Source organism: Odontesthes bonariensis, chromosome 3 (genome assembly GCF_027942865.1).
Source record: "Odontesthes bonariensis isolate fOdoBon6 chromosome 3, fOdoBon6.hap1, whole genome shotgun sequence".
Classification (NCBI taxonomy): Eukaryota; Metazoa; Chordata; class Actinopteri; order Atheriniformes; family Atherinopsidae; genus Odontesthes; species Odontesthes bonariensis.
The window spans coordinates 30,280,802-30,306,703 of record NC_134508.1 but is presented as its reverse complement, the minus strand read 5'-3'; the positions used below and the strand labels follow the sequence as shown (position 1 = coordinate 30,306,703).

The window sequence follows — 25,902 nt, the reverse complement described above, 5'->3', positions numbered from 1 at the left end:
TTCCCCCCAGATTCCAGTATCTTTTGTTCAAAATATACACTATGGTACATAAATTATTAAACATGAAACAACAAAGTGTTCATATAATTAGTTTTGTGGTTTTCTTGAGATTTTGGAGACTGAGAACGAATTAGAAGGGGTGGAGAGAAAATAGCTTAAAAACTGAAAGCATAGCGACTGAAAAATAAGGACAAGATGCAGTAAAGAGTACAGTGGCAATTAATACAATTTGCCGGTAAATCTAGGTATCCCTGGTTTTCCACTCAGAGCTGATGCTTGGAGCCAAAGCGGTGCTGTGAACTGGGATGGCTTCCCAATCCCCTAGCTCAGAAGTATTGTTGTCTCTTGGGTATTATCTTACAAAGCCCATTATGCTGCAAAAGAAAAGAAGACACAAGCTCAGAACGGTAGTAACTCTGGTGTGCACACTGATATGTGCATACACAACACACACTGCCCCATGCATGCACAGTTGTTTAATCTGTGCAAAGATGTGTATTATCAGTACAAATCCTTGCGTGCTCCCAGATTACTGATATGTGTGCATGCAGCTGTGCAACATTAAAAACAGATGTGACATCTTCATATCATAAATTGTCTGTGACAGATAATGTGAGTACAGCAAATTCAGCAATGTGTAAATAATACATAAAAACGCCCAAACACTTCCACCACATAAACCACTGAGGCTTATAATTCTTGTGGGTATTCAGCGAATTAAGCTGGTACAGTCATAATCACTGGTGCTGTTAGAGGCATAGGCCTACAATATGGAAGCCTGATCATCCAAATGTTGAGCACTGACAATTTGTGTGCATGCACTGTTAAAAAATAGTGGATTGAATTTTGTTCTGCCATTTTGATTTAAATGCTATGGGCAAAGGCACCACTGAAAGAAGATTCACTTCTTTAATTTCCAGCAAAACATTATCAACTTTAGGTGGCTTTAAGATGGAATTACACATCACATCATTAATATAATAACACCTGAACCTTTCAGACAACTACTGCTATTTTCTTTTAACTCAAATAGATAAGAGCTGCAGGAATCGTTTTGTTTGTTCACGCTTCCTCTTATGGAGTATTTAAGAGTCATAAGGTGGTGCAGTTCCAGTAAAGGACTGCATTCGAGTTCCAAATTAAATTTTGTTGCTATGAATTCTGATTCAAAATAATGTCTAACTTATCGAGAGAAGAGAAAAGGGAATAATCATTTTATTGTATTTTGTACACTTACAAGCATGGTTGGCAGGGCTCCTTAGGGATTTGAGGCATTTGTATCTGTTAAAGGGATAGTTCGCCTCTTTTGACATGAAGCTGTATGACATCCCACACGAGTAATATCATTTATGAACATTTTCTTACCCCCTGCTGCGTAGTGTGAGCCGAGTTCCAGCCTCGTTTTAGCGTTTACAAAAGTAGTCTGGCTAGTTTGCTGGGGCTACAAAAATAAAGCGTTTTGCTTTTCCACCTAACGACATTAGGTGTTTATTACGTAATATTACTATTACGACGTTTACTGCTCGGTCTGCACTTCGGTCTGCACGGTCTACACAGCATTGCAGTGCTACGAAGGGAGAGAAAATAGCACCAAGCGATTGTGAGGTCTGACTTTTTCCTGGAGAACAATTTTGTGATGCAAATGTATTACTCTTTTGAACGCATATTGTTTTGAGGAGCAAAACGCTTTATTTTTGTAGCCCCAGCCAACTAGCCGGACTACCTTCGTCAACGCCAAAACGAGGCTGGTACTCGGCTAACAGGACGCAGCAGGGGGTAAGAAAATGTTCATAAATGATATTACTGGAATGGGATGTCATACAGCTTCATGTCAAAAGAGGCGAACTATCCCTTTAAGTAACACAAATTTTAGGGTATCGTGCAGTACAGGGTCCAAACTTAATACATTTTTTATCTTATTCAGTCAATGTTGTCGTTGTGTTTTACAGCAGTCATTATTGTATACAGTTTTAATTACTATGACACTGAGAGTCACAATAACTTAAGAGTATCCAACATCATTCCTCTTTTGTTTATCATAATGATAATAAAATACGATATATATAGAAATACTTTCTGCCGATGAAACGTTTGAGAGAAAATGAGACATTTCTCCAGTGTATGACCCTCAAAGCAACTCATGTCGCTGTGTAACTTGTTCAACATTTTACCTACATTTTAAATGTTGCTTCAGTTAATAACTGGGTTAGAACTAGGGATGTCCCGATCCCATCACGTAATCGGAAATCGGGGCCGATCACGTGGTTTCAGACTTGATCGAAATCGGACGTTTCATCCCGATCAGTGATCGGATATATATCCTATCTATATGTTTATTTATTCTCATTATTTTTTTTTTATCAGAACTATAATATTTCAAAACAAATGGGAAAAAATAACAGCTTAGTATTTACTCTTATGTGGTGGTACCGTCAGACTGTCTGAACCATAGACATAATATACGTAGATGCCTCATAGACTGACGCTGCCTATTGGAGCTGACGTATCAGCGCGGCCACCATCTTGGATGGGTCTCCAGTGCCTCCACATTGTATTTATTTCTACTGAGGAAGGTGTATATCCCCAACTACAATAATCATAACTCCCAGAATTTTTCTATCTACGGTCTCAACTACACACAGAAACAACGCATGCGGCATGACGTCACTTTGCTGCGTGCCGGGGACATCGCTAACATCCTTGATGAGAACAGGAACAGGCTCAAACCTGACAAGGTAGAGATGTTGTTTTTTATCAAGAAAAACGTTTATTTCCTTCTGTGAAGCCAGTGGAAGAGAGTAAGAATTAGGAGTGCAGTTCCGAAAAGCACATTACTGGCCTTACTTTATATCACTGTAGCACTTTTATTTGCTTATTTGTTGACATGCCTGCCAGGTATTTCAAGTTGAGCTGCTGCTCGTTTTTGTATTAGACATTGTTGCACTAAACTACAATGTGAAGAATTTGTTTATTACTTGATTACTTGATCGGGACATCCCGAGTTAGAACTATACTGTTCCTGATTATACACAAAGTCCCAAAGCAAGCTTGAAAGGGGAAATTATTTATCAGTCACACAAAATCTACATTTTATTTCTCTAAATCTTTTATCTCTAATTATTGCCTATCCTCTCTTCCTTTTCTAATTAGTCAAATATATCCATCCATCCATCCATTATCTTCCGCTGGTCCGGGGATCGGGTCGCGGGGGAAGCAGCTTGAGCAAAGAGACCCAGACGTCCCTGTCCCCGGCCACTTCCTCCAGCTCTTCTGGGGGGACCCCGAGGCGTTCCCAGGCCAGCCGAGAGACATAGTCTCTCCAACGTGTCCTGGGTCTTCCCCGGGGCCTCCTCCCAGTGGGACGGGCCCGGAACACCTCACCGGGGAGGCGTCCAGGAGGCATTCTCACCAGATGCCCGAGCCACCTCATCTGACTCCTCTCGATGCGGAGGAGCAGCGGTTCTACTCCGAGCCCCTCCCGGATGACCGAGCTTCTCACCCTATCTCTAAGGGAGAGCCCAGACACCCTGCGGAGGAAACTCATTTCGGCCGCTTGTATTCACGATCTCGTTCTTTCGGTCACTACCCACAGCTCGTGACCATAGGTGAGGGTAGGAACATAGATTGACCGGTAAATCGAGAGCTTCGCCTTCTGGCTCAGCTCCTTCTTCACCACGACGGGCCGGTGCAGAGCCCGCATCACTGCAGACGCCGCACCAATCCGTCTGTCAATCTCCTGTTCCATTCGTCCCTCACTCGTGAACAAGACCCCGAGATACTTGAACTCCTCCACTTGGGGAAGGATCTCATTCCCGACCCGGAGAGAGCATTCCACCCTTTTCCGGCCGAAGACCATGGTCTCAGATTTGGAGGTGCTGATGGTCATCCCAGCCGCTTCACACTCGGCTGCGAACCGCTCCAGTGAGAGCTGAAGGTCACGGCCTGACGACGCCAACAGAACCAAATCGTCCGCAAAAAGCAGAGACCCGATTCTGAGGTCGCCAAACCGGACCCCCTCGACGCCCTGGCTGCGCCTAGAAATTCTGTCCATAAAAATCATGAACAGAATCGGTGACAAAGGGCAGCCCTGACGGAGTCCAACCCTCACAGGAAACATGTCCGACTTACTGCCGGCAATGCGGACCAAACTCTGACACCGGTCATACAGGGACCGAACAGCCCATATCAAGGAGTCCGGCACTCCATACTCCCGGAGCACCCCCCACAAGAGTCCCCGAGGGACACGGTCGAACGCCTTCTCCAAGTCCACAAAACACATGTAGACCGGTTGGGCGAACTCCCATGCTCCCTCCAGGATCCTGCGGAGGGTATAGAGCTGGTCCACTGTTCCACGGCCAGGACGAAAACCACACTGCACCTCCTGAATCCGAGATTCGACTATCCGGCGGATCCTCCTCTCCAGTACCCCCGAAAAGACCTTACCAGGGAGGCTGAGGAGTGTGATCCCCCTATAGTTGGAACACACCCTCCGGTCCCCCTTTTTAAAGAGGGGGACCACCACCCCGATCTGCCAGTCCAGAGGCACTGCCCCCGATGTCCACGCGATGCTGCAGAGGCGTGTCAACCAAGACAGCCCCACAACATCCAGAGCCTTGAGGAACTCAGGACGGACCTCATCCACCCCCGGGGCCTTGCCACCGAGGAGTTTTTTGACCACCTCGGCAACCTCAGCCCCAGAAATGGGAGGTCCCACGTCCGAGCTCCCCAACTCTGCTTCCTCATCGGAAGGCGTGTCGGTAGGATTGAGGAGGCCCTCGAAGTATTCCCCCCACCGACTCACGACGTCCCTAGTTGAAGTCAGCAGAGCCCCGCCCTCACCATACACGGTGTTGACGGTGCACCGCTTCCCCCCCCTGAGCCGCCGGATGGTGGACCAGAATCTCCTCGAGGCCGTCCGGAAATCGTTCTCCATGGCCTCCCCGAACTCCTCCCAAGCCCGAGTTTTTGCCTCAGCAACCGCCGAGGCTGCGTTCCGCTTGGCCTGTCGGTACCCATCAGCTGCTTCCAGAGTCCCACTGGCCAAAAAGGCCCGATAGGACTCCTTCTTCAGCTTGACGGCCTCCCTCACCACTGGGGTCCACCAGCGGGTTCGGGGATTGCCGCCACGACAGGCACCGACCACCCTGCGGCCACAGCTCCGGTCGGCCGCCTCAACAATGGAGGCACGGAACATGGCCCATTCGGGCTCAATGTCCCCCACCTCCCCCGGGACATGGTTGAAGCTCTGCCGGAGGTGGGAGTTGAAACTCCTCCTTACAGGGGATTCCGCCAGCCGTTCCCAGCAGACCCTCACAATACGTTTGGGCCTGCCAGGTCTGACCGGCTTCCTCCCCCACCAGCGGAGCCAACTCACCACCAGGTGGTGATCAGTTGACAGCTCCGCCCCTCTCTTCACCCGAGTGTCCAGGACATACGGCCGCAAGTCCGATGATACGACTACAAAGTCGATCATCGAGCTGCGGCCTAGGGTGTCCTGGTGCCAAGTGCACATATGGACACCCTTATGCCTGAAAATGGTGTTCGTTATGGACAATCCGTGACGAGCACAGAAGTCCAACAACAAAACACCACTCTGATTCAGATCGGGGGGGCCGTTCCTCCCAATCACGCCCCTCCAGGTCTCACTGTCATTGCCCACGTGAGCATTGAAGTCCCCCAGCAGGACGAGGGAGTCTCCCGGAGGAGCACTCTCTAGTGCCTCCTCCAGGGACTCCAAAAAGGGTGGGTACTCTGAACTGCCGTTCGGTGCATAAGCACAAACAACAGTCAGGACCCGTCCCCCCACCCTAAGGCGGAGGGAGGCTACCCTCTCGTCTACCGGGGTGAACCCCAATGTACAGGCGCACAGCCGGGGGACAATAAGTATGCCCACACCTGCTCTACGCCTCTCACCTTGGGCAACTCCAGAGTGGAAGAGAGTCCAACCCCTCTCGAGGAGGCTGGTTCCGGAGCCCAAGCCATGCGTCGAGGTGAGTCCGACTATATCTAGCCGGAACCGCTCAACCTCGCGCACCAGCTCAGGCTCCTTCCCCAGCAGAGAGGTGACGTTCCACGTCCCAAGAGCCAGCTTCAGTAGCCGAGGATCAGACCGCCAAGGTCCCTGCCTTCGGCTGCCGCCCAGCTCACATTGCACCCGACCCCCATGGCCCCTCCCACGGGTGGTGAGCCCGTAGGAAGGGGGACCCGTGTTGTTTCTTCGGGCTGTGCCCGACCGAGCCCCACGGGCACAGACCCGGCCACCAGGCGCTCGCCGGCGGGCCCCACCCCTGGGCCTGGCTCCAGGGGGAGGCCCCGGTGACCCGCGTCCGGGCAAGGGAACACGGCGTCCAAAAGTATCACTCATCATAGGGGTCTTGTGAGCTGTTCTTTGTCTGGTCCCTCATCTAGGATCTGTTTGCCATGGGTGACCCTACCAGGGGCTTAAAGCCCCAGACAACATAGCTCCCAGACTCATTGGGGCACGCAAACCCCCCCACCACGGTAAGGTGACAGCTCAAGGGGGAGTAGTCAAATATATATCTTTCTTAATGGTTTATCATATAGATTATAAAAACATAGTATGCCCTCTTACACTTTATCCACAAACTGTCCCCTTCTTCATCCCAATTCATGCCAATTGTATTATGACCATTATGCCACACACACTGACTGACTGTGGCAAATCCTAGAAGGCTATACCCCTAAAGAATTTCAAATGCTAATAGTTTTACCCAAATTTCTTTCGGATTTACTTTGTCGAGAGCTTACCAGTTTTTCGATGGATCATTCCAGTAAGTTCATTAGACCTTTACATTTTAAGGTGTGAAAGAGGTAAAGTGGAAGAAAATGTGCTATGGCTGAACAGACGACAAAATCATTGGCCATGTTCTTTCCCAGAGTCTTAAATTGGACGGCAGAATGAACCTTAATATGTCATCACTGTGACCCAACATGGCACCTCAGTAGTCATTAAGAAGACAAATGATGGTCTAAACCCAGTAGTGCAGAGGATCTTGGAAATGTTGGTGGTTTTTGCAAGACTAAAAGAGACACCAAAAAAAAAAACAGAAGAAAGAAGAAATAATCATTGAAGAAAAGGATAAATATATCCATAACAACAGAGAACTTTAACAGGTGTTCCCATCTAGATGTATATCAATTGTGGAAAGAAAGCAGAGCACTAGTTTATAACCCACACACTAACAGGGAAAACGCAAAATGCAAGGTTCACACAAAGAGAGATAGGCAGGGTGCAGAGTTGAATTTATCTTGTTGTAAAGCTGCAACTCTAACTGCTGAGTCACTGTGAATCACAGATACAGAAAAGAATTACAAGGGAAGTCAAAGATGAGACTGAAAAGGACTAACAGCACAAAGGGAAAGGATGGACAAAAAACACAGCGAGATGACACACTAAATAGAAGCCCGAAGAATTTTCTCTCAAAGCTCATGACTAAGAAAAAGGAAAAAAAAAAATTCAGCATACGGTGACCTGAATGAAGAAGTTGTAAAAATGTCTTTCAATTTTCTTTCATTTAACTTGATTTGGTGACATTTGAAACAACTTATTTAGCATTGATTTTTATACAGTCATTCCAAAAACCAAACACTCGCAGAAAAATAGACTTTATTGAAAAGGGGAAAATGTAGTTTCATGTCAATTATTTTCTGCTCCAAAGAGAGCCATTAGGATTATTTAAAGGTTATATGACTTCTTAACAACGCAGCTTTTTTTTAATGGCATGGGGTTGTTTTTGAATTCTGTAACATTAAGTTACGATGGAAATTGTGCTTTTTCAAAATTTAAAATTAAAAAAAAAAAAAACAAGTGTATTCAAATTTCTAGAACCTACAGATTTGTGTCAAATGCTGACATCTCAATTGGTGGATCTGGATCATAATCCGTGATGCAGGGTGATCACTCAAGCGGACTGCCCCAGTGCAAAAAGAGAAGGGAGTCATACTGATGGCCATGGAAATATCCTTCAAGAGACCATTAAATTGTATAATTTTGAAGCAAATAGAACTTAAAATGGCAGTTTACTGCAAGCTGAAAGTATAAAATGATTTCACAGGGAAAGAAATGTTTTAACCTCTCAAGAAACTACAGTGCCACATGCTTGTGCACTTTTCTGGGAGCATGTTGGTGTTTATGTGTGGCTGATTTGTTCATGCATGAGTGTAAACATGCTTTATCCAGCAAAACCTTACACCATTAGAAGGAATATGCATCTATACCCAAGAGCGTGTTCCCAATGCATAATTCAGCAAACACATAAAAACTTAAAAGTACGAGTCCTTTTTTGGTGTTTGTCTGTGTGCGCTCGTGTGGGGTGGTAGGAGGAAACAACATTCAAAACATATTTTGTAAAAAACAAACCATGCATGCACACATACCTAAACTGCTCAATTATCTAACACTTTCCATAGAAGAAATTTCACTGCAGATTTAAACCTGTTATTGTTGCATCATATCATATCTAAATAGGGGATTGTTTTCTCATGCCTAACAGAAACACTCTCAAATAGCTCAATATCACTTAAAACCCAATTATTTAAGGATGTGGTTTCCATTTTTCCACTGCAGGGTGCCAACAGTGTCACATTAGAAAACAACTTAGTTCCACTCCCAAGGACTCTCTAAAAGGGTTGTAATAAGACTTATTACTTTGCCCAGAGTAAGTGGTATCTATGCAGACTGCAGACATATTTGTTCAAGCTGCCACTTACCAAATGCATACACCTGCTGCTCTCTGTCAGTCTGGATGCAATAACGCTGCCATATATTGTAGTGCAAGATAGAGTGATACAGTGCAAGATTCCCTTTTGCTTTTTGACACACGATGGTGTGCCCACGTGGCAGCAAATAAAATAAAATTAAAACTCAAAATATCCTCATGCACTACAGCAGTATATACTAAAAGCACAAAATTCTCTTGCTCTTGCATTTGCTTTGCTATTAACATCTGATCATATCTTTAGTCATGTAGTTCACACATCTGAAGATATAAATGACCTAATAATGCTCTACTACTTTTCTTGAATGTTTTATATCCCCACAAGAAAATCTGACTTCTAATTTGGTTTCTTTATTTTTTTACCAGTTGGAAGTTTAAAATGTCAATTTCCCATCGGTCAAAGAAGGCCTCTTCAGCACAGCAAATAACTGCCAGCACAAAAACACATCCCCATGTAAGTTACAGTTATTAATGTTAAAAACAATGATAAAAAAAAAAAAAGACAGAGCAACAGAGAAGTCCAGAGTATTGGAGCAAATATGTGACATAGGAATTACAATGCAAGTTCTCAATACAAATCTCGAAAGAGGCAGGCCCTGAGAAAGAGAGGCGTGGAGTGGAATCGAATGGGTAACTCCACACCCAAAAGTGATTTGCTTGAATATAAGTGTAAATTAATGGAAGTAAAAGGTTTTGCTGTAGTGTTTCATGTAGCAAAGCATGTCACAGACATTTCATTTCATTAAGACCTTGGGATACTGCGTCAGCTTGGGAAATAAAGGTCAAAACATGTGTGCTTGCAGGTGCAGCCTTTGTATTTCAAGACTGTTGCTATGAACCGACAGTACAATATATAAGCTTGAAAAACAGTTCAGTGCAAGTTAAACATCCCATCCTTAGGTAACAAAACAAAATAAATCAATCTGAGAGAAAGCAGGAACATTTCAAGTGGCAAAATAAACAGTTTGGTCCACACTGAGGGGGGATACAATAAAAATTACAGGAAGGTTTGCAACATTAGAGTGGTGGACAACTGTAGGTGGTGAAGAACAACCACTTCAGAACATCAAGCCCATCGGGCACACCATTTTCCAGGTCTACCATAAAGAAATGACTGAGAGAGAAAATAGAGAAAGTTCATGGCAAGTTGAAAACCATTTATAAGCCTTAAAGGCCAGATTACACTTGTGAGAAAACCGCTTAAAAGGCCAGTCCAGCTTTGTAACATCCCTTTTTGGACAGATGACTAAAATAAACTGGTGACAGCATGAAATTATGAATAAAAGTATGAAAAAAGCTTATAACAGCTAATGGTGTAAAGTATTTCAACTCGTGCAGGGAATACACTATACTCAGATAAATGCATTAAAGTAGATTCTTCACAGTATACATGGACTATAGGTGATCTAAAACATACCATGAAAGAAACCAAAAAGCTGAACTGTAGTTGCTGAAGACAGTAAGAAATACCCACAAACAAAGAGCTCCTAAAGAGAAATGCAGGAGGAAACCCCATCTATGAGGATGCCCATGAGTTCCAGGGTGAACCAAATCAATGTCTACAAATCAATGGCATCGACAGTCTCTAATTATTAAAAATTAACACTTATTTATGATATCTATTTTTTAAATCAAACTATAGCCACTTAAATTAGAAGACTGTATATAGAAACAAGTTATGACCTGAAACTCAAAATAGTTTTTTTCTTGGATGAGAATTGTATTATTGTTCAAATATGTTTTCCATATTTATCCTTTCAAAAGCCAAGTTGTTTTTGAGAAAATGAGTGGTGACTGTTGTGTTTCCTATATTATGAGATTTTAAAAAAATGACCATTAAAACATATTGTCCTTTACACCACCCTTATACCTACTGCCGATTATTGTATGTGTACTCATCCAATTCTTCCCAGTAAGTTAAAGCTATGGTAGGCAATCCTAGAGAGCTAGCAAGATTCGAAAGTGGCCCCTCCTCTAAGCTCCACCCCACCCCCCCTCTAAGCTCCCCCCCCCCCACTCCCCATTCCGTCAGTGCTTCATCCAAAGCCGGTAGAACCACGTGCGCACACGGAGCAGGGAGCCGACAGAGGGGGGCGTAGGCAGAAGGCGAGGGATCTGATTGGTTTTTTGTAGTGCTCCAATCCAAGATCAGCGCTTTTTCTCCGTCCTGCAGCTGCCACAGAGGTCTGATTATTTTCGTCCCTTTTTCTAAATACATCTTGTATAGATTTCTCTCAGGATAGACGGACCATTTCACCCAGTATTACAAAATGTGTTTCTGAACAGGATTACCAACCATGTCTTTAAGGGAAGATATTACCATGTTTTTTTAAATAGGCCAATGTGACACACAAAAGACAATTATGCAAGTGCTATTCATCTCAAACTAAATTGTAATTCTGTCAGAGAGAGATGAGCATGAGGAGTAAGCATGAGGAAGAAAAAGAGATTTAGCCTCAGCTTGTTGTAGCGACCGATAGCAGCCAACTGCCTGTTGCTAGGCTGCATTACCAGACACTGAGTGATAAGCTTTGAAAGGTAATTTTGACAAATAAGCAAATCCTGTATTGATATTTTCCCGTTTATCCTTCGTCTTATCTGCTTACTCCTAGTCGGGGTCAGACGGGTCTGGAACCTGTCTCAGAACATATTGAAGGCAACAGAAGACAGAAAAATACACCTTAGACAAGTTGCCAGCTCACTGATGGACCAGCACAGGCAGACACACATTGTCACTCATATTCACATCTATTGACTATCTGCTGTGTCTAATCAACCTATCATGCATAACTTTGACAAGTATCTGGGGCAGCTGGAAGAAACGCAGGAGTCTGCATCACTCTTGCTGTCATCTGCATGTTTTTAATACTAAATAACAATATAGTACTTTTGTGTTTATCTGGTGGAGTTTAAAGCAAATGAAAGGATGCAATTTTACTCACTACTACTATTCACTACTATTAAAATATTAATATAAGCGTCTTCAAATGCAAATAAATAATCTTGGTGTTCATGTGTGCCGTTTTATCCCCTGAAAATAAGTCTGCTTTTAAATTTTGAACCAAGTAAAGTCATTAAATAGGCGTTGATAATGAAGATTTTCATGGTCTACTTTGCAGGCCATCTAAACTACAGAGAGGGTTTTTTTCAATTACGACTGTACCTGACTCATTCGTTAAGTCTTTGAAACTGACAACCCATCATAAATCTAATTTCAGGGACACTTGTCAATGAGAATCTTCAGTTTACAGATATGTCACCTCATACTGCTTGCAGATTATCGAAGATGAAACTAGAGTTTAAAAAAAGCACGAGATCCCCGCTTCAAACTGAATGAAATTCTGGCATTACAGTTTGTTGCTGAGCAGCGACTATGAGTATAGACCATTCGCACTAGTTTACGTGCAGAAAACTGAAAAGTGCAAACAGATAGTATAATAACTTATTCTTCTCTGTATCACCTCTAATCTTTTGTTCATTTTAATCTCTTTTACAGAAAAAAAACTCTTGTATCTGCACTTGTTTGTTTGTACACTTGTGTGCATCAGCATGTACGTGTTTAGTGACTCACTGCATTTGTGCTTCTCAATACATATCAAATATATCAAGCTCAAAATGTAGATGACTTTCCCTACCTTGGCAGCCTTCATCCCTCTAAATCCGACACTGATGCAGAAATACACCAGCACGTAAGCTCTGCCAGTGGGGTTATGCCAGACTCAGAGGAAGATTCTTTGTGAACCGTGACATCCAGGTGAAGAACTGCCTGTTTACAAAGCAGTTGTTCTTCCCACTCCAGTGCAAGAAGCATAAACATAGACCGGCAGACCAGCTATGAACACACACTGTTCATCTGGATCCCATCATCACAGATTGAATCCTGCCTCCAGAAAACCATGCACATTAAAAGCACACAAGGTGAACTGACCATAAGCATCTTTCTACACCTGTTAATAATGCACTGCGCCTTAAAGTGACCATCCGGGATTTTGGACACAGGACCTCATTTCCAAGTCAGCAAGGGTGTAAGAAATGTGTCCAGGTGGTTTTTTTTACATTCCATGCAGTCCTTGTGAAATCTCGTGTTCCTGTTGCTAAGCTAGAGCAAGTGAACGGCTATGCTCTAGCCTGCCCCGAAAACACTCTAAACCTATTTATTTAATACTGAAAGCAACTCAATTATCATGGCAGGTTATCGATGCAAATATATGTGTTGATGGGGGCGTTTAGGAAGTTAACCAACCTTGCAATTGTGTTTGATCACCATCTATCTCTCTTGCGGCTCCCTGTTGATGACAGTGTGGTTACATCACAACTGAAGACAGCGAGGTAAAATTCCGCTGACCCCGAGAAAATAGTCCCTCAATATTCTAAAATCCAGGCAGTGCTAGGTCGTTTTATTTCAAACCTCATTATATGAAGAAAACATTTACATTCGGAGCCTGGCATAATTACGGTTTTGTTTTGAATGTTGTTTAAACTAGATAAGACTGTTTTTGGGACAGGCTAGAGCATAGCCGTTCACTTTCGCTAGCTTAGCAACAGGGATATGGGATTTCACAAGGACTGCGTGGAATGCAAAAAAAACGTTCTGGACACATTTCTTACACCCTGGCTGACTCGGAAATGAGGTCCTGTGTCCAAAATCCCGGATGGTCACTTTAAGTTCAATATATATAATTGCATTCAGTATGATTTGTGACTGTGTTTCAAAGCACATATCTAAATTTTCAGCTATACTGCTTACTGGGTTGCAAGTTTCTGAAGCACAACCAATTTGTTTTGAAAGTAATCATGAAAATTTTAAAATGTATGTTTGCCATTTGCACACTTTCCAAAAACATGCATGTTAAGTTAATTGGTGTCTCTAAAATTGTCCTTAGGAGTGAGTGTGAGTGTGTATCGTTGTTTGTCTCGTTGTCTCTGTGTGGCACTGTGATGGACTGGCGGCCTGTCCAGGGTGCACCCTGCCTCTCGCCCATTAACCGCTGGGATAGGCTCCAGTCCCCCGCGACCCGACTGACGGATTCAGCGGTATAGAAAATGGATGGATGGATGTTTGCCATTTGATCTTATATCATGCAGTAGTATCATGCAGAGTGAAAAAAAATCCTTTCCATTACAGCACATGAATAGCTGTAATGTCTTGTCTCACTGTCCAAAGGAAACAAAAATATATACACTTGAAAGCATGTATTCCTTTTTGTCTGAAATCTCCATTCAATTGTGTTTCATTGGCTTTAAATGGCTTTAGAGATTGCTCCCATATCAACAGATTTTACTGCATCAACAGGACAGATGGACTCAACAGCTGTCTGAATCTTGTTAGTATCTATTCTCTCCTCTCGTTGCCTAGTTCTTTGTTATTTTGGTTAGGTTGGGAATTACAATACTGTAATGCTTGTAACCTTTAGAATTTAACAAATGCCTCTCAGCTTTAGATAGAAAAGAAAGATCTCATCAACAATGAAACGCTTGAGTCACATTAAACAACTTTTTAATAAAGCATCCATCTACTGTACCAGATGAAAATAAAAATGACAGATTTGGCAATGGGTATACATATTTAAATTTTTTTTTTTACACAAAAAAACAATTCAAATAGTAATCTAAGCAATAATGATTGAGTAGCTTTTTGCTGATTGAGTTAATAAATCAATCCAAGGTATATATTCTAAATATGAGGCTATAGCCAGCAGGTGATCAGAACAAACTTAACTTAGAATAAAGAAAGGAAGCAGAAAGTGCCTAAAAAACAAAACGTGTCAGTTTTACTTGTATGATTCAACAAACGGAGATGGAACAGGTTGCTAAAGGTTTGCAATGTATTTTCAAACTCTGATCAGTAAAGACTTGCTCGCTTGCTCGACCACAACTACAATAATGACTTAAAAAAATGAGTTTCATCACAAGCAAAAGCAATAAAAGAAAAAAAAAAGGGGAGAAAAAAATCTTGCTGAGTTTTCAAAGTGAAGCTACAGAACTTGAGGAATGTTGGATCAAAGTGTTGCCTGTAACCCTCACCTTAAAATTGTGAGCAAACAGGGGTGGAAAATCAACCATGATGCCTGTCCACCATCCCTCAGCTCTTTACCTCCTCTTACCTGGTGATTCCATCACAGAGCTCAGGCGCTAATGTGGCCGATGCAGTCTCTGCCCTGAGGGGTAATGAAGTGACTAAGGGCTGACCATTCCTGACCGCCAACAAGACAGCAGGTGTGAGCACTGAGCAGTGTGACTGTGAAAATGTGCACTTATATGTGTGTGCATGAGAGAGAGACAGTGATTGAAAAGCTTAGGAATGAACTAGTCACCTAACCACAAGTCCAGATCAATTAGTAGGCCTAATCACTCCCTTGTCTATTAGCCATAAAAATGTTCAGGTTTATTCCTGTACATTTCATCTTTACTGCCACATCACTGTCATCCATCAACCTCTATCTCATTCCAGCATGCTCTCTCTTCTTTTGGCTCTCTTCTCTTATGTCTATCCAAGCCATCTCTCCTTTAACACCACATTTATGCGGCAGCTTGGTAAACGGCAATCAATGTCTCACAACGGTGGACTGTTCATCTAAACGATTTTTCAGGGGAGAGGGGGCTCTGCGTGTCTGTAAATGTGTATGCGTGTATGAAAAAGAGGAATGGAAGAGAAAAGAAAAAGCTCATATAACAAGCAGAAAAAAAAGGAGTCCAGAGCCAGAGTTGTACCTTTTTAACTCTATGCTTACACAAGTTTTGTATGTATGTCAGCTTTTATTTAGTGTATCTATGATTTGTGAGTGTTAGAATAATGTGTGAAAATGCCTGCCTGGACTGGCACCAACTCCAGAAGCCCCACAGTAATGCATTCACTTATGGTACATAAATCACAATCAGCCATTCTGCCATCTAGGTTACTGTAACATGGCCCTTGTAATGTACATGCTGGTTAGACCACCAGCAGAATAAATGAGGAGGCCAGTATACAAAGCAGATACATGCCTGTAATGGGGCAGTAGGATGGCAAAACTATTCCTTTACATAAATTCCCCGAAGAGATAAGTATCATCTGATAACTGAAAGATCCGATAGTTTTTGTTTGCGCACACGTTCAACATCAAAACCACTGACAGGACAACTGATCACCACATTCCAATGTATTGTTGGTGAGGGGAAACCTAAGGTCCCTTTGTGGAAGTTACTATGACATGTTACTATGTTACTATGACAGGTGTGCAATCCGATTTTGATCTGGGGAGTTAAAAGGAGAGCATTCTCTTCAAGCGGTCTTCAGCTATTCCAGAGCAGTTTTTTGCAATGCGTTGACTAATTGTCCTGTTATGTGGGTTGTACATGTCATAGTAACATCCACAAAGAAGAAAAAGGTCCGGGATATGTTTATCTGTCTACTCTACAGTGGCAATCGCCGAGCCCAGTCAAATGCACGTCTACCTGTTTTAACCTTTCTCTGCCACTGGGGGCATTGTTCAAAATAAGTAGACCAACTTTCAATTCAGGCCTCTCTTGTGCGAGAAGGTAGCTTTTGTAAAAAGAGATAGCATATTATAACCATCTGCTTAAAAATTGGGGTGCTGGGCTAGACAACTTTGTTAAAAGTGATGCTTTTATTTCAGCGAAACAAGGTTGCTCAGTGAAAAAAAGCTCATCAAAGCATAACTTCCTTATCTTGCATCTTGATTCTTTGTTTTTATGTCTCATCTTCCTTTTAATGGTGATATCTGATGACACTATTTCCCTTTTGAGTTTACTTTCAAGTCAGCATTCGGTTAATGCATCCAAGGACTCTGCATTGTTGAGGTTTTAGGGGGACTGCACGCAAGTCTGTCTGCGTGGGTTCAACACCCACAATCCTTCAATCTGCGGGAGCTGCATCGATTCAAACAACTATCTCCGTGAGATTGTAAACCCTGCATAAACCTGTTTCCCACCACCATCATCCATTGGATTGAAATGATCTGTTTCAAAGACCTGGTGTCACACACCAAAGAACCACCTCAGATGTACTGTCCAGATGGTTCAGACATGTTTTGGTGTCAAACGTGGATTTACTATACATATTATAAGGCAGGTGGTTTTATCATAGAGTATCGATGTTGTATGTATATCCCTCTGAGGTCTATGATTATGCCGGCATGATCAGATCGCATGACTTCATTACGGCTAAGACCCCAGAGGATTAAACAATGCAGCCTCGTTCCAAAATCTGCAATAGCTATGTTTTTTCAAAGTTAAAAACCTTATGGGCTCCAATATTGTTGCCTGCCTATATAGACATACTGTATGTGGATGTCTGTCTATTTTAAAATCACAACATGCTTACAATTTGCATTAGGTAAAACTTCCACAAAATCAGTCAAATACAATTGTAACATGTTGAAGAAAGCCTATAAGGAAACAGGACCAGGTGTGTGGTGGTGTTACTCTGTAGACAGTAGTGAAAGATTTCTGAAACTTTCCTGTCACTTTCCTGTCACATGTTCTCTTGCAAGACCTCAATGGTATGAGTTAATCTTAAATAATATCTAAAGACAATTAACAAAAGTCTTAATGTCCAAAGGTATTGCACATGTATAAATTATCAAGTTGACAAATAAATAATTTACTGGGGATTTTGCTGTAGTTTACCACAACCACCGCATGCAGAAGTAGTTCCATGATGCTACAGACTTGCAGCATGCGACTAAATCCCAAAAATTCTTTTTAACCTGAAATCTGGAAAGCTCCAATAAATAATATAAAAAATAAAGAATATTAAATTCCTCTTTAAATCTGTCCGTTGTCTTCATCAGCTGATTTTCATTCTGTAATCTCTGGAATCAACTTTACAAGCACATATAGTCAATAAAGTTCCCTGTCTCTTTAACTAATTCCTGTACAGATCTCCATTTAATTGGAAAATTAAAGTCGTGATTGGCTAAAAAACACTAGTTTCCTCAGGATAAGTGGGAAACTGAGGCACGAAGTCTCATAAATAGACACAAGCCATGCAAGTTGACAGTTTGTGTATACAAAGTGATTTATTCAGTCAACATGGGAGACATCCTTAAGGAGTAGACATTTGCCTCAACCAAGGTCAATGAGTAATATCCAGGCCTAATGTGTACTGTAACTCCAGAGTCACAAATTATACTGCCATGTGAAACATTCACACAAGTCCTGCTTCGGGAAATAGGTTGGGTTTCTTCCAGCAACAAACAAAGATGAAGAGTCTGCCTAAAACAAATATTCACCTGGGATGGAAAGGATTTAATCAATCTTGCAATTATTAAGTAGGTTTTGCCATGTCTTTGAGACGTTTTTTTTTTTTCTACAGCACACATGCTATCACTCATGTGGTTAATCAACGACTGTTTTATGAGTTTAACAAATGTCAAATGACATTTAGTCAATATAAATGTCATGTCTACAAATAGTTTGGTCAGTTCAAAGTAACGAGAAGAAACAAAACACATTACAGGTTAAGCATAATTTCAGGAGCAAGTTGACGTGCATGTTGTACAGAAATCGAATCTTGTCAAGTCGAATATTTTCAACAAACCAGACCAAACTATGCTTGTGCTAAATTTGATTTGAATATCCAATAGATCCACGTGAAGGCTATTTATTAAAATATCCAACAGGAATGATTTAACATCTGTGATGGATTTTGAAAAAAAATTAGGGAGAACAAAGAGGACCATAGTTTTTGGTAGCCCTTATTTTCTGCAGAGATATTTTAATCCGTAACAACTCTAACTGTAAAGGATTATCGTGAGATTATAACGCAAATCCGTCGTATTGTTTCCCAGATAACACTCTATGCTATTAAGTGGGTGCTCATTCAACAGCGTGGCTTTAGTGCGCGGTGGCACGCTTCCAACTTCTACAAATGCATCCTGTTGGCGCATCAAGTGGCCGCAGTCCTCGGAAACCAACCGAGCAGGAGGTGAGCGCGGTCATTTTTCACCCCCACAATTTCACCTCTGCAAACGATTTATGTTGTTGCTAGTTTAAATCTTTTCTATATGTGTACTCATATGAATGCTCATTATTACAAACTGCTGAAAATGTATGTATTTAAAGCGTTTAAGCGCCGCCCGAAATGAATGCACACACTTTACTCGTACCGTCCAATCTCACAGTATTTTGTCTTTATTAATGTATGCAATGCAATTATCAATGTACAGTGTCTTGTGACAGCATGGGTACAACACCGGAGACCATTTTCTGCTTTACTAACAGTTGCTATTTACTATTTGACTGATTTAATGTGATAAAAATTGCGTCCGGTCTCATGCGCATCGCTCGTTACAGACAGGACTAACAAAACGTTAAATGCGTTACAAGTGGCAACAAGTTAGGGAGTGATGTTACTCAGACTTGGAGTAAAGATGTCAAAAGCTCAATGAAATGTAAAGACACTTGTACATATACACTGGCGCACAAATGTGAGCACACAAAATCACGGAGCGTTTGTGCAATTTCCTTCAACAGCAAGGCACAGAAAACTACCGCGGATCAACGTCGCGAGGCACGCTACACGTCCAGCTGCATGCTACGAGAGCATTCCAGCCCACAGTGAACTTTCCAATTAAATTACAACATCCTCAAAGTCCTACCTTTGTAATCTTGAGGCGGAAACAAATGCATTCGCCTTGGCAAGTGTTTATCTTGCCGCTCCTCCTTGAATCAAAGTAGTACGACTCCCCGTGAGATGGAAATCAGAGAGACACGTCCTGTGCGCCCTGTCTGCCACCACGCAGCGCGTCTGGAGCCTCCGTTCCGAGAAGCGCAGGGAGAAGAACACAGCAAACCTGCTGTCAGCGAGAGGCGGTGTGGAAAGCCCCTGGTGGTGGTGGAGGGAACCTACAAATGTAGGGGACGAGAGAGAGATGGAAAGAGAGGGAAAGGGTGGGGTGAAATGAAGGAGGTGTGGGCATCACCGGAGGCATCAAAAGGAACAAATGAAGAAATAATTATTTTGTTTTGAACCAGCTGTTTGACTGACCAAATCCCTTCTGAGGACTGTATGTTCTGCAAATTTACAGGAGCTACAATAAAGGTAATTGTATGCGTTTGCCAGGGTGATCCACACTCATCTCTAACTCAATGCATTACAAAGCAAATAACATTGAAGTATAGATAAAGACATGTCAAAGGGCTTGTTATTTAAGGCCATTTCTAAACTCCAAAATACAGCTTGACTCAATGGTGGAAAGTTAAAAAGTTAAAGTTAACAGTACAGATTGTGGTATTTTATGTGGTGTTTGGAGTGCAGAGTTGAGTCATTGATGGCCTAAATACAGAGTGAGAAGAGAGGGAGCATAATGGTTAGTCTCCAATGGCAAAATAAAGAAATGTTTTATAGCCTGAAGGAGTTTTAGAAAACAAGAATAGAAAAGAAACAAAAAAAAATGTCTGAGCACAGTGGAGTCAGACTTATTGTTTTAAAGTGGTATTCAGATTAATTTTCTTTGGGTATTTGAGAAGGTGGAAATGTCAGTTATGCCTGCTTTCCTGGAGTGGTTCATAATCAGTGTCTGTGTGCATGTGTTTGTAAGACTGTGAAATCTGCAGAGAAGGACAAGAATGTGACATATTGTGAGAGGCTGAGACAAAGACAGTGAGAGCGGGTTCTGCTGCAGATTATACACCATCACAGGGAGTCTCTCTGAGGCTCAGTCAGCAAGGTTAGAAAGGTTAGGAAGCCGATGTACCAACAAGGATTTAAAAGCTACTGGGCATAAACTGCATACAGGAAGGTGCTAATAAAAGAAGCGAGATTTAGAAAAAGCAAGAAAAATGAGGCAGTTGTTAGAGTCAAGAGGGACAGGAAAGGAGATAGTGAAAAACGTATTTGTTCTGACCTTAATCCCATGCAAGAACCTCATGACATTCAATTTACAAACCAATAGTTCGAATTTTAAACACATAGGGAAAAGGTTACAAACAAGCTGAAAAAAAAAACAACTTGATAGAATAAAGCTTTAAGTTTTATATGAGCAAGGTGCATTAGGCATAATCATCGTTTATACTGATTTTATTGTTGAAGGTTTTTGAGACAGCAGCTTTCTCTAATGTCATTAAAATTGTCCAACCATTGGATCATCAGTTTTAACTTGTTAACATCATTACTCCTTATTGGCCTGTTTATGGGACTACTCATTCATGAAATGTTTAATAGTGTGGTGATCTTTTGTTCACATGCTAACTGTACTTCTTGGATCCCTGTCAATGGTTTCCACTTTCTTTGTTTGCAAATGTATCAAATGACAGACAGCAATGAATTAGATGGACACATCAATTCACTGAGCTTCATTTCACTCTCATGAGAGCACATTTCTGTGACAGAAAGATTGCATTTCCTTAAGATGCAACACAGGATTTGGTTCAACATTTGCTGGGAGAATACTTTCCTAAAAGAAAAAATATTGAATTGATAACCATTTTGCTTTGTAATCATCTTTTTCCTTGAACCTAAACGTTCACAATACCCCTCAGTATGGTTGCTGTCCCTGATCATTTTACACAGCCAGCTCTTGGGGGGGAGTGCTGACTAAGGGCAGGCCTCTTGAATATTACATTTTTCCTCAGCAGCAAGGTGTTGAAACACTGCCCGTGCCTATCGCTCAAGCCCATAATGGGAACCAGAGGCCCTCAGCTACAAACATAAATATCTGTAGATATAGTACTCTAAGACGCAAAAGCCAGCAGATCAATACATCCCAGTGAGAAAGAGGAGGTGAGAAAGAAATAATAAAAGAGTGGGAGGAGGGTTGTATGAGGAAAAAGATTCTACATAGGTTAACCATCATGTTACCGCTTATACTACATTAGCCATCCATCTAGAAAGGACCCATAACGTAAGGCGCATGGCAAAGATCATCAAAGCATCCTGACCTCTACCAGTAAATCCATTTGAAAGACTTTTTTCTTCCCAGAGTTACTTTAACCATCTCTTCAGATGATTTTCACATAGCTCATGTTCTAAATATTTTTCCCTTGCGCCTGTTATAGTTTTGCAAGGAGATGCAGAAGAGCTCCTTACAATATTGTAACTGTCAGGTTGTGTTTCAATGGGTGGCTCAGTTGGTTAAAATGTTTTGAGGTGCCGTCAAATTTGCACCATAGGCAACTTCACATTTCCTTCAGAGGACTAAAATGAAGAGCCATCAGATGGATTCCCGCATTTAGCTTTTGCAGTTTAAGGTGTCCTCATTGTTTTAGTTCAGATACAAGCATGGACAAACGTCTAAGAAAAATTAGCTTCAACGCTGATCACAAATCAGCTTCATGAACAACTGCGGAAGAGAGCAGCATGAAAGGTAATCTCATTTCACCACCAAGGATATATCCTAATTTGTGAAAAGAGTCAAAATAGTGCAAAAACCATGAGAACCTTGGATAGTTCCCAAATTCCAATACAGTGGACTGCAGGAAAAAATATTGTATCTTCAAAAGGGATACCATATCACCCCCATGGACAATTCCTATTTTCCAAACAGAGGAATGTTGAAGAGTTGTGCTTTGAAGCTGATCCCATATCAGCACCTTCGGCGTGCTCCTTTCTCTAAAAAGGAAAAAGCTGCTTTAAAGCTTATCCCATATAAGCATCATGAACTGCATTAGTTATTTATAGCTATAACAGACGATACTGACACTTTTATTCTCTCTAATGTGGTACCTCTGGGTGGCCAGAGCATTACATAGCAATGTTTAGAAGCAATGTTAAAAAAACCAAAATTTGATAACACCTATCTTACTTATTTAAACTAAAATGGGGAACTGGGTAAATTGCATAACATTTGTAAGATGGACAAAATGATTAAAAAAATAGAATTGTGCACCTCATAAAAGCCAAAATAAAATTTGATACGATTAAATTAGAGAAATTATTTGTATTTAGCTCCCATTGGAAAATCAAGGCAAGAAAAAGGTGAAGGAGCAAAGAAGTAGCCAGGGACAGAGGCATAGATGCAAGTGAGAGGCTGAGGATGTGATGCAAACACTGGTTAGAAGGCAAGAGAAACAGACATTAGGAAAAAACAAAGCATAAAAACAAACTTTAAAAACACGAATGAAAGCATAGTATGGAATAAAGAATGAGTACTATGTGTACAAGAACTCCTTGGACAGAATTAGCTAAGAATTAGAAAGGAGTAATATTGTTTTCTTACAGCACAACACTACAGCAACTACATCATCATTATTTATTATTTTTTTATTTAATAAAGATTTGTCTGTGCTGCGTGTCAAATTAGAGTGGCTTTGACTCACTGAAGGTTTACTCTAGCCATTGCAGGGCGATTTCAATTAAATTTATTTCAATCCAATAAACTTTATTTATCCCTGCAGGCAAGTTTTCATGGTGGATAAAAATATATTAAAACAACAAACTTGCAATGAATACAAAGAGGAGCCAATTTGCAAAACACGTGGCTCAACCGAATCAGAGCTTGAACTATTCACTTTTAAACACAAACATTGCAATTATATGTCATTATTTTCTTTAAAGATTTAAAACTATACAAGCACAATTAGCAGCAAGCCCCAAGATTCTAACAAAAAAAAGACAAGTTCCAGTCACAGCCTAGCAACATAAGCATTGTAGCTTGAGAAGCTAAATACAAACAGAGCCGTGACTATTAAGTGTTTTCTAATACCGGAGATATCATGAGTGACAAAAAGAAGAAACTGAAGCTTACTCAAAGTAGAGAAAATGCAACTTGAAGCTTCAGTGCAGCTATTCTGTCTACTGTAGCTTTTCATCAGATTATATCAGATCCAGCTGTACTTGCGCTGGAGTATTTTCTTAGCTATGCTGAAGTGAGCCTCAGGCCCTATCTTAAAATCAGCACACCTGCCAGACATATACTTCTCAGTTTTGAGGGATCAGAGAGGAGCAACTGAAGGCCCAAATCAATAGTGTATCCTCCATGTTTTACTTTGTGGATTTGAAGCCAGTCGCTTCTACTTACATTTTCTCTCTTCAGTGCATTTAAGCTTGGTGTTTCCGTGTAAGATGTTTCTGGGTAGAGAGGATTTGTTACAGTTTGTTTTCCCAGTTATTGTATATAAAGAAGCAGAAAAGAGACCGTTTGCTAAAAATGGTTTGATTTACCTTCTGATTATTTATGTATTTATCTATTTATTCATTTGTTTAGTTTGCTGTTCTTATTTTCATATCAATTTACTACCTGTCCTCTTTGCAATTTCCAGAAATCCTCTCGGCATTACCTCTATCTCTCAAAGATTTCAACTTCCAGTATGCTAGATGAACAGAACTCTATGAACAGATATCTGCATATAAGTCTGCATAATTGGAAAGAAAAAAATTCTTTCTGAATCCAGTTTGCAGTTAAATTGTTATCAAAATAGTATTTACCAACTAGTGTTGTTTGCATGCTGTGAAGACACGAAAGAGATAGAAAGCAAGTGTGGAAATAAAATCTGTAAAGAACAGCTATGTTGCCATCTGTTGACTATTTAGCTTGATTTCTAGATTAATTAGCATTCAAACAAGCATAGGTGCAAAGAACAGGAAATCCAGACATGGATATCAGTCATTCATTATTTAAATATGCACTGGTTACACCAGAAGCCCTGAAACACTGGCCGCTGTTTCCACAGGCTAAATCATCAAATGAAAGGGAATAGGTTCACAGACTGAAGATATGCAAACAAAGCACACACTCTTAAGATATATATATATACATATATATGTCAGACACATTCTGAATATTGTATGATCAATTTTTTCCAATGGGCAGGGTATAATATAAGCCCTACATATTAGTGTAATTCAATGTGCAGAATCTTGAGTCTGACACAACATATGTGTTGCAGCATGGATATACCCATACTATCTCCCCATTATAAATGATAATGAAAGTTACTGTCAGCTTTAGTTTTCTAAAACAACCAGTAGTGTACATAGACTGTACCTGTCCTGGGAGAAGCCCCTATTAGTTTGCCTTTCTCTTCTTATATCCATCTGCTGTATCTTTCATCAGTAAATATCGAGAGAAGTTCATAACTAGGTAAAAGATCAACAAAACAAAATCTGCAATTCTTTCTGCTAAACATGTTGCATAATTCAGGGCTAAACAGGAAGATGCCCATTTGATTCGCAGCACCCATGATGCTATGGGAGTGTATTAGTGCACAATGCACATGGGTAAACTGTAAAGACGAAATGCTGAAAGATATAGGGTTTTGATGCAATACAATATATTCCGTCTCCAGAAAACATCCTTGGTAAGAAATCCCTTGTTTGGGAAGACAAGGTAAACTACATCCTACAATAATTGCATCAGCATGGTTCTGTAGTAAAAGTCTGGCCAATCTGTTGCCAGGACCTGTTATTCTATCTCACTGAAAACATGTGGTACCTAATCAAACAGAAAATAAGGCAAAGGCATGTTTCAAACTGTTGACCTGCTGAAAATCTTATCAAATAAAAAGGGGAAAATATTTTGCTTTCAAAACTGCAGCAGTCAGTCTCAGTTCCCAAACACTTAGAGAATATTGTTTAAAGAAGGAAGCAAAGGATCCCTGGGTTGAAAATGAAACTGTTTCAAACCGAACAGTTTGAAACAATGCTTTGAAGCCTTGTGACAAGAAATGAGAAAATTTGGGCACCAATCAACTAGTTTCACAGCGATTCGGCACACAAAAAGAAAAGATATTTAAATTCTAAGTAAAGCAGAAATAAGTCTGTGCTCTGAGTTTGTCACATCACAGAGTTATTGATTTTAGTTATTAAAATCATAAGAAAATGAACAGTGCTTTTTGCACTGAGCCAGATCTCAGATGACCCATTCTCACAGTCAGAGTTTGTATTAACTGAACAAAACCTCTTGGAAGTGAAATCTGAAAACCACAAAGCAGATTATATTTTTTCCACCTCTGCACAAAGTTACCAACCTTGTTTAAGTGTAAAGCTTACACTCTAATGGGGGTTATATCCTTGGAGGATTCAGTCATCGTTATACATCGGTGCAATGTGAGCATGTCAGTGGAGGAAGGTGACTCCACTCGGTTGTGGCATTGACGTTTGGGTTTGTAAAACTAGCAGGGGAAAAATTAGTTGAGTGTTGCAGGTAATACTCAAGCATCCATGGCTCCACAAAAGTCAATCACTTGCCCAGGGAAAAATTACCCCTAAAACTTTGTTTTAATG

The 25,902-nt window shown here is 41.2% G+C and overlaps 1 protein-coding gene across 2 annotated transcripts in view; it reads right to left on the bottom strand.

Annotated features, from left to right (window-relative positions):
• cdh22 (cadherin 22) overlaps positions 1-19,504 on the bottom strand; it is a 173,819-nt gene extending 154,315 nt beyond the window's left edge. For both annotated transcript variants that reach the window (XM_075461520.1, XM_075461521.1), the window contains exon 1: positions 19,340-19,504. The gene's annotated coding sequence lies outside the window, so the exon portion shown is untranslated. The remainder of the gene's footprint in view (positions 1-19,339) is intronic.
• Positions 19,505-25,902: the final 6,398 nt, after the last annotated feature.